This window comes from Propithecus coquereli, unplaced genomic scaffold (assembly GCF_000956105.1).
Source record: "Propithecus coquereli isolate 6110/MARCELLA unplaced genomic scaffold, Pcoq_1.0 Scaffold63, whole genome shotgun sequence".
Classification (NCBI taxonomy): domain Eukaryota; kingdom Metazoa; phylum Chordata; class Mammalia; order Primates; family Indriidae; genus Propithecus; species Propithecus coquereli.
The window spans coordinates 7620272-7627523 of record NW_012152285.1 but is presented as its reverse complement, the minus strand read 5'-3'; positions in this window follow the sequence as shown (position 1 = coordinate 7627523).

Sequence of the window (7252 nt, the reverse complement as noted above, 5' to 3'; positions counted from 1 at the left end):
TTGATCTGTGATAAACTTCCTTATGCAGAGTATATGTGTGATTTTCTGATTATTTAAATTGCTGGGTTATAGAATATGAATATATTTAACTTTCTATTTTGAAAAATTTTAAATCTTAAGAAAAGTTATTAAAATAGTACAATGAGTTCCCTTATACGCTTCACCCTGTATTCACCAGTTTTATGTTTGTTTCACATCTCTCTCATATATACAGGTATATGTGTGTGTGTATATAATTTTGGGGGGGACCAAACCATTTGAGAGTAAGTTGTATATGTCATGACTCCTTAACCCTAAATACTGCATCTAATATCTTCTAGTGAGAAGGTCAGTGTGTAATAAGGAATTTGGCCTCACCCAAAAGGAGGCCTGGCCTTTGTCCCCTTTGTCATAGATAACCATATACCAGCAAATATGACAACTTAACTCAGATGGATATGTTCCTTGAAAGACACAAATTACCAAAACAGACATGAAAAGAAATACAGAATTAGTATATTCTCTTATCTATTAAAGAAATTGAATTCATGATTAAAACCTGCGGCCTCTGGGAGGCCGAGGCGGGCGGATTGTTTGAGCTCAGGAGTTCGAAACCAGCCTGAGCAAGAGCGAGACCCCGTCTCTACTAAAAATAGAAAGAAATTAATCAGACAACTAAAAATATATAGAAAAAATTAGCCGGGCATGATGGCACATGCCTGTAGTCCCAGCTACTCGGGAGGCTGAGGCAGGAGGATCGCTTGAGCCCAGGAGTTTGAGGTTGCTGTGAGCCAGGCTGACGCCACGGCACTCACTCTAGCCCGGGCAACAAAAAAGCAAGACTCTGTCTCAAAAAAAAAAAAAAAAACCCTGCGGCCAGGCGTGGTGGCTCACGCCTGTAATCCTAACACTCTGGGAGGCCGAGGCGGGAGGATCACTCAAGGTCAGGAGTTCGAGACCAGCCTGAGCAAGAGGGAGACCCCGTCTCTACTAAAAATAGAAAGAAATTAATCAGACAACTAAAAATATATAGAAAAAATTAGCCGGGCATGGTGGCGCATGCCTGTAGTCTCAGCTACTCAGGAGGCTGAGGCAGGAGGATCGCTTGAGCCCAGGAGTTTGAGATTGCTGTGAGCTAGGCTTGACGCCACGGCACTCTAGCCCAGGCAACAGAGTGAGACTCTGTCTCAAAAATAAAAAAATAAAACCCTTCCTGCAAAGAAAATTCCAGGCCCAGATGGCTTCACTGGTGAATTCTATCAAACATTTAAGGAAGAAATACCAGTCTTACATAACATTTTAGAAAATAGAGGAGGGGAGAGGGAGACACCAAAAAAATAGAGGAGGGAGCCCTTCCCAACTCGCTTTATGACGCCAGCATTACCGTTATACCGAAATCAAAGTTATTTTAGGAAAAGAAAGCTCCAAACCAATTACCCTTAAAAACTGAGTTCCAAAAGTCCCTAACAAAATATTAGCAATTTGAATCCAGCAACGTATAAAAAGGAATTTTTTATACAATTGATTTTCAAATGTTATACTAACCTTGCATGATGCCTAAGTGGGGTTTTCCCAGGGATGCAAGGTTGGTATAATTGAAAATCAATGGTAATAGAATTAAGGAGAAAACACCATGTGATTATTTGAATAGATAACAGAGTATTTTACAGGATGGGTGTGGTGGCTTAACGCCTGTAATCCTAGCACTCTGGGAGGCCAAGGCAGGAGGATCACTTGAGGCCAGGAGTTGCAGAAGAGCCTGAGCAAAGTGAGACGCTGTCTCTACTAAAAATTTAGAAAAAAATTAGTCGGACATAGTGGTGCACGCCTGTAGTCCCAGATATTCAGGAGGCTGAGGGAGGAGCATTGCTTGAGCCCAGGAGTTTGAGGTTGCAGTGAGCTATGATGGTGTCACTGAACTCCAGCCTGGGTGACAGAGAGAGACCCTGACTCAAAAAAAAAAAAAAGCATCTTACAAAGTTCATAATAAAAGCTTCAGCAAACAAGGAATAGAAGGGAACTTTCTCAACCTAATAAAGGGAATTTATGAAATACCTACAGGTAACACATTTAATGATAAAATTTTGAACACTTACCCCTTAGATTTGCACCAAGACACCACTTCTATTCAGACTTGTATTTGAGTTCCTAGTACAGTAAGTCATAAAGATTGGAAAGGATGAAGTAAAACACGATTCACAGATGACATCACATACATAGAAAATCCCAAACTCTACAAAAATGCTACTACTATTACAGTAACTGAATTAACAAAGTTTGCAGGAGACAAGTCAACGTTAACAAATCAGTTGTATGTGTATATACTAGCAACAAAATTAAAATATTTTCAATAGCATCAAAAGATGAAGTATTTAGGGGTGACGTTTTAAAAACTTAAAACTTGTACACTGAAAACTTCAAAACATCACTGAGAGAATTTTAAAAAGACTTAATATTTGTATCATATTTATGGATTGGAAGATGGTTTAGGGGAGGAAAAACGTTTTTTTTCTCACCCATCCTGGGTTTATAGCTGAGGCCCTGTGAGATTGTGATATAATAAAAAATATATATTTGGTCTCTGGCCCCAGTTCCTGACACAAAGCTCCTAAAACTCTTATAGATTGGGGCTCTAGGAAAATCTTTTGTTCTAATATTTGGTCTTTGATCTAGTTCCTGACACAGAACTCCTAAGACCTTTGCAATTTTCTGAGTGATAGAAGCATCAGACACAGAGCTCCAAATCCCTTGGAATTTCCTGGGTGATAGAAGCATCTTTTGTACTAATGAGGTACGCTTGGTGGGCTCTTGAATAACCTCCAAGTGCGGGCTGGTTGCCAGGGGTACCAGCCACGTGATTAGAGGGTTGGCACTTTCAGTCCACAAGGGGACAGGAACTGAAGGTTGAGTGGATGACCAATGGCCAGTGATGAAATCAACAATGCCCACGTCATGACACCTCCATAAAAACCCAAAACGAGGGTTCAGAGAGTTCTGGTTTGCTAAGCATGTGGAGGTGCTGGGAGAGTGGTGTACCCAAAGAAAGCATGGAAGCTCTACATCCCTTCCCACCCCCATATCTTGCTCTATGCGTTTCATCTGGCTGCTCATCTGTATCCTTTGTAACATCCTTTATAATAAGCCAGTAATAAGTGTGTGTTTCCCTGAGCTCTGTGAGCCATTCTAGCAAGTTCATGGAACTCAAGGAGGGCATAGTGGGAACCCGGATTTATAGCCAGTCAGAAGTATAGATGACAATGTATTAATTATGATCGGCATCTCCAGTGGAGGGCAGTCTTGTGAGACTAAGCCCCCAATTTGTGGGATCTAAGTCTAAAGTCTAGGTAGAAAGTGTCAGAATTGAATTATGGGACACCTAGTTGGTGTCCACTGGAGAATGCTTGGTATGTGTGGAAAACCCCACATACGTCTGATGTCAGAAGGTATGTATTGAGTGCAATTACAAAGAAAAAACTTTTTTCATCAGACGCCCCTATAACAAAAAACTAACAAGAGAAAAGCATATAGATTTATTTTAAGTTTTATCTAACACTGGAGACTTCATAAGGAAATGAAGACCCAAAGAAACAGGTAAATCTGTGTGTGTTTTTTTATGCTAGATTTGATGAAGCGTCATGGAGAAGTATGATTGGATTAAAAATGTGATCTAATGGTAATACACTACAGGACACATAGCAACGTTTGTTCAGATTCTTCCCCGTGTCTCTGTGTATTCAGAGATAAGGATGTTCTTTTCCTCCCCATATAGGAATGTTTGTTCATCACTTGTTCCCCTTATACCAGTTTTTGTAAAGTCACAGTTCAATATACTAAATGCTCTCACCGACCTGAGTCTCCTTTAATAGCAGCCAGAAGGAGGAACAAGGAATGAAATGTCCTGGTTACCCTAATCTACCAATAAAATTGCACTTCATCTCCCGACTGCCAGGCCTCCCTAATCTTGATCTTCCCATCACTACTTTGAAGCAAGATAGAAGTCCTTTTAGCTATCACTTGGTATCTGTTTCCAGCCAGCACTGCAGCTGTAACTGCAATGATTGTAGTTTAATCAAGATGGGCATTTTCCTTCTTCTCCATATATTTTATAAAGCATAGAGGCTGCAATATATCTACTTTGGCCAAATCCCAAAGAGTGTCCAGATTGGTCATTAAACTGAATTTTTTTTTTCAGAGACAGGGTCTCACTCTGTTGCCCAGGCTGGTGTGCAAAGGCCCAATCATAGCTCACCTCAAACTCAAACTCCTGAGCTCAAGGGATCCTCCTGCCTTGGCCTCCCAAAGTTTTGGGATTATAGGCATGAGCCACCATGCCTGGCCTTGAAATTTTTCTTATTTGCTAATTTAATTTTTCAAAGCCCTTCATTTATTATATAGGTAACTAGCACCTCTGAACTAATATCTGAACTCTGTCTCAGTTTCAAACACAATAAAGTCTCTAGTTTCCCAAAACATGAAACTCATTAAGGAAATTTAGGCTTTCCTTGGATCTGTTTCATAGCCAAGTGGGATAAGCTTCCATAAATGGGATTCTTCATTTTGGCTTTCTGAACCTATTGAGCTAACATACAGCCTAGTCTAATTAATAGTATACACTGTAAAAATCATTTCTTTTTGGCCATAGCTAAAAGTTGGATCATTGGGTTCTTTTTATTTTCTCTGGTTATACCTCCCATGTGTACCAAAAACATAAAACTGCATACAATAACAAAATGAGCCTTGAAGACTAAAAACTCTCATCATGAACACTCTGTTCGAACCCCTGCAGTAGGAGACTTGACCAGACATTAAGGTGGCTTCTAGAAGCCTAAGGCTGCATCCCTGGAACAAGCCAGCCCTCTTTTGAGATCCTGTCTGGAAAGGCTCAGGGATGTCAAAAGAATTTACAGTCTGTTCTAGCCAACACCTGATGGTAGCCCACCTCCCTTTCCTTGAGTATTTACCAAAAACAACTTGCAATTGTGAATTCTGTGTCTGACCCTTTGCGAGGTGTGTATCTCCTACAACCCAGGGGTGTCTTTCTCAGCGACCTGAAAGCCATTCCTTTGAAATGGAATCATCAGGAAGGATTGGGCTTCTCTCGCCCGGTCTCTGCGAGGATGGAATCCTAACTGCCACAATTGCCAGCTTGCAAACGCCGCCGGCTCAGTCCATCTACACTGCCCAGCCCTCTGTACTGTTTCACTGGAATCCCCACTTGCTCCCCTTCCTACACCCTCATCCTCCCTCTAAAACGCCCAGTCAACTTTGTGTGAGTCAGAATAGAGCTCAGCTCTTTCCGCTGCTGTCAGTAGTTACTCAATAAGATGTTTTTACCACATTTTTGATGTCCAGCTTTGTTTATCTCTGAAAGCCTGTTAAATAAAATTTATAGGAGCCCATTGTTTTGATCAGCGTAGGAGTTCTTTTTGTTTTTTGTTTTTTGGGGGTTTTTTTTGTAGCAAAATGCTCTTTATCTTGAGCATCTGGGTGCAGATGGGTGGAGGCTAAAAAAGGCATCCACCCAGCGCAAGAGTTTTGACGTGCCCCGTTTCCAAGCTGGGCCGGTTCACCCCTCCTTAGGCAACCTGGTGGTCCCCCACTCCCAGGAGGTCACCATATTGACACTGAACTTGGTGCAGACACCCGGTTGGCATGGCGCACTGCAGCCCCGAACTCCTGGGCTCAAGCGATCCTCCCGCCTCGGCCTCCCAGAGAACTAGGATTACAGGCGTGAGCCACCGCGCCTGGCCCTTGGTCCCCCATTTTAATGACTAAATTTTATTCAAATAATGCAGGTATCATGATGAAGACTGACCCATTATCAGTGGGAATTAGTTTGAGAAGCTTTTTAAAAAGACAATGAGCTGAGAAAGAAGCACATCCCCGCAAAGTACGTTTTCCTGAGTGACAAGATGAAGCACAAGCAGGGTGGCACTCCATGGCGCTGTGCGCTTAGGTGAGTATTGGCGCTCATGGGAAGAAGGAATACTCACCTTAACAGGTTCTTGAGAGAATTAAATGAGAAGATATGTAAGAAAGTTGTCTGTAAACACAAAGTATCAAAATCAGATTGAAACTTCTTGACAGTTTTGCCCAGGGACAAGTCTGATTTTGTGTGTGTGTGTGTGTGTGTGTGTGTGTGTGTTTGCACGTCTCTTTGCTCAGCATATTCTGCCTCATCATAAGGAGAGTTGCACAGGAAGCAATTTGGATTTGATTTTTGTTGTTGTTTGTTTGTTTTTAGAGGCAATGTCTCACTGTGTTGCCCAGTTTGGTCTCAAACTCCTGGGCTCAAATGATCCTCCCGCCTCAGCCTCCCAAAGTGCTGGGATTGCAGGTGTGAGCCACCGCTCTCAGCTAGATTCAGATTTCTTGTATTTCTAGCAGCTTCTTGATAATTTACTCTCTGGAAGTTGTGAAAGGACCTTTGGAAGATGATATCATTTACCTACATGGATTGCTCTTTTTACTTTATGGCAGCCTTATAGAAGGAATGATTCTTCCTGTATTCATAACTAACCTAGAGTTTCTTCTAACTTACTGGTTCTTTTTTTTTTTTTCACTGAGTGTTTGTTTTATTGAACAATTACTGAAGTTGTATGAGCAGAAATCTGTAACCATTTAATTACTTTACAATGGTAAGGCTGGTTTGTAACTTTTTCAGTGAAAGTGAGAATTTTTACTTGAAAAAATATAGGCTTGTATTGAATGAGATATATCTGAATGTATAAAGTGTTGGGTTTTTTATACAAAATATACAAACGAGTACATGTATTAAACATAAATATAAGCAATAATATGTTTATGTTTCTACTCAGATGCATTTGTAGACAGGAATTATAATCTATCCAAAAGCTATTCAGGATTTCCCCAATAATATCTCATTTAAATAATGAGGTATGACATTTCCTAAAACATCTTTTGTCTGTGTATAATTTTAATTACAGTGTCTTATATAAGCACCTTCCATCCCAAAAGACACTTTTAATAAGCTTCGAAAAGGAGGCAAACTTCATGATGTTGTCAGATTTTCTATTTAAAATTCTTTGTATGTTAATCTCAACCTCTTATTTTAGAAAAATAAAGGCTAATGGTTTATAGCTTCTACCACTCTATAATGTTTACAAAGTGAAACTTCTAGTCAACATATGGGAGCCAGGTGCCATGGCATGTGCCATGTAATCCCAGGCACATGCTGAGAGAGGGAGGCTGAGGTGAGAGGAGTGCTTGAGCCCAAGAGTCAGAGACCATCCTGGGACAACACAGTGAGACC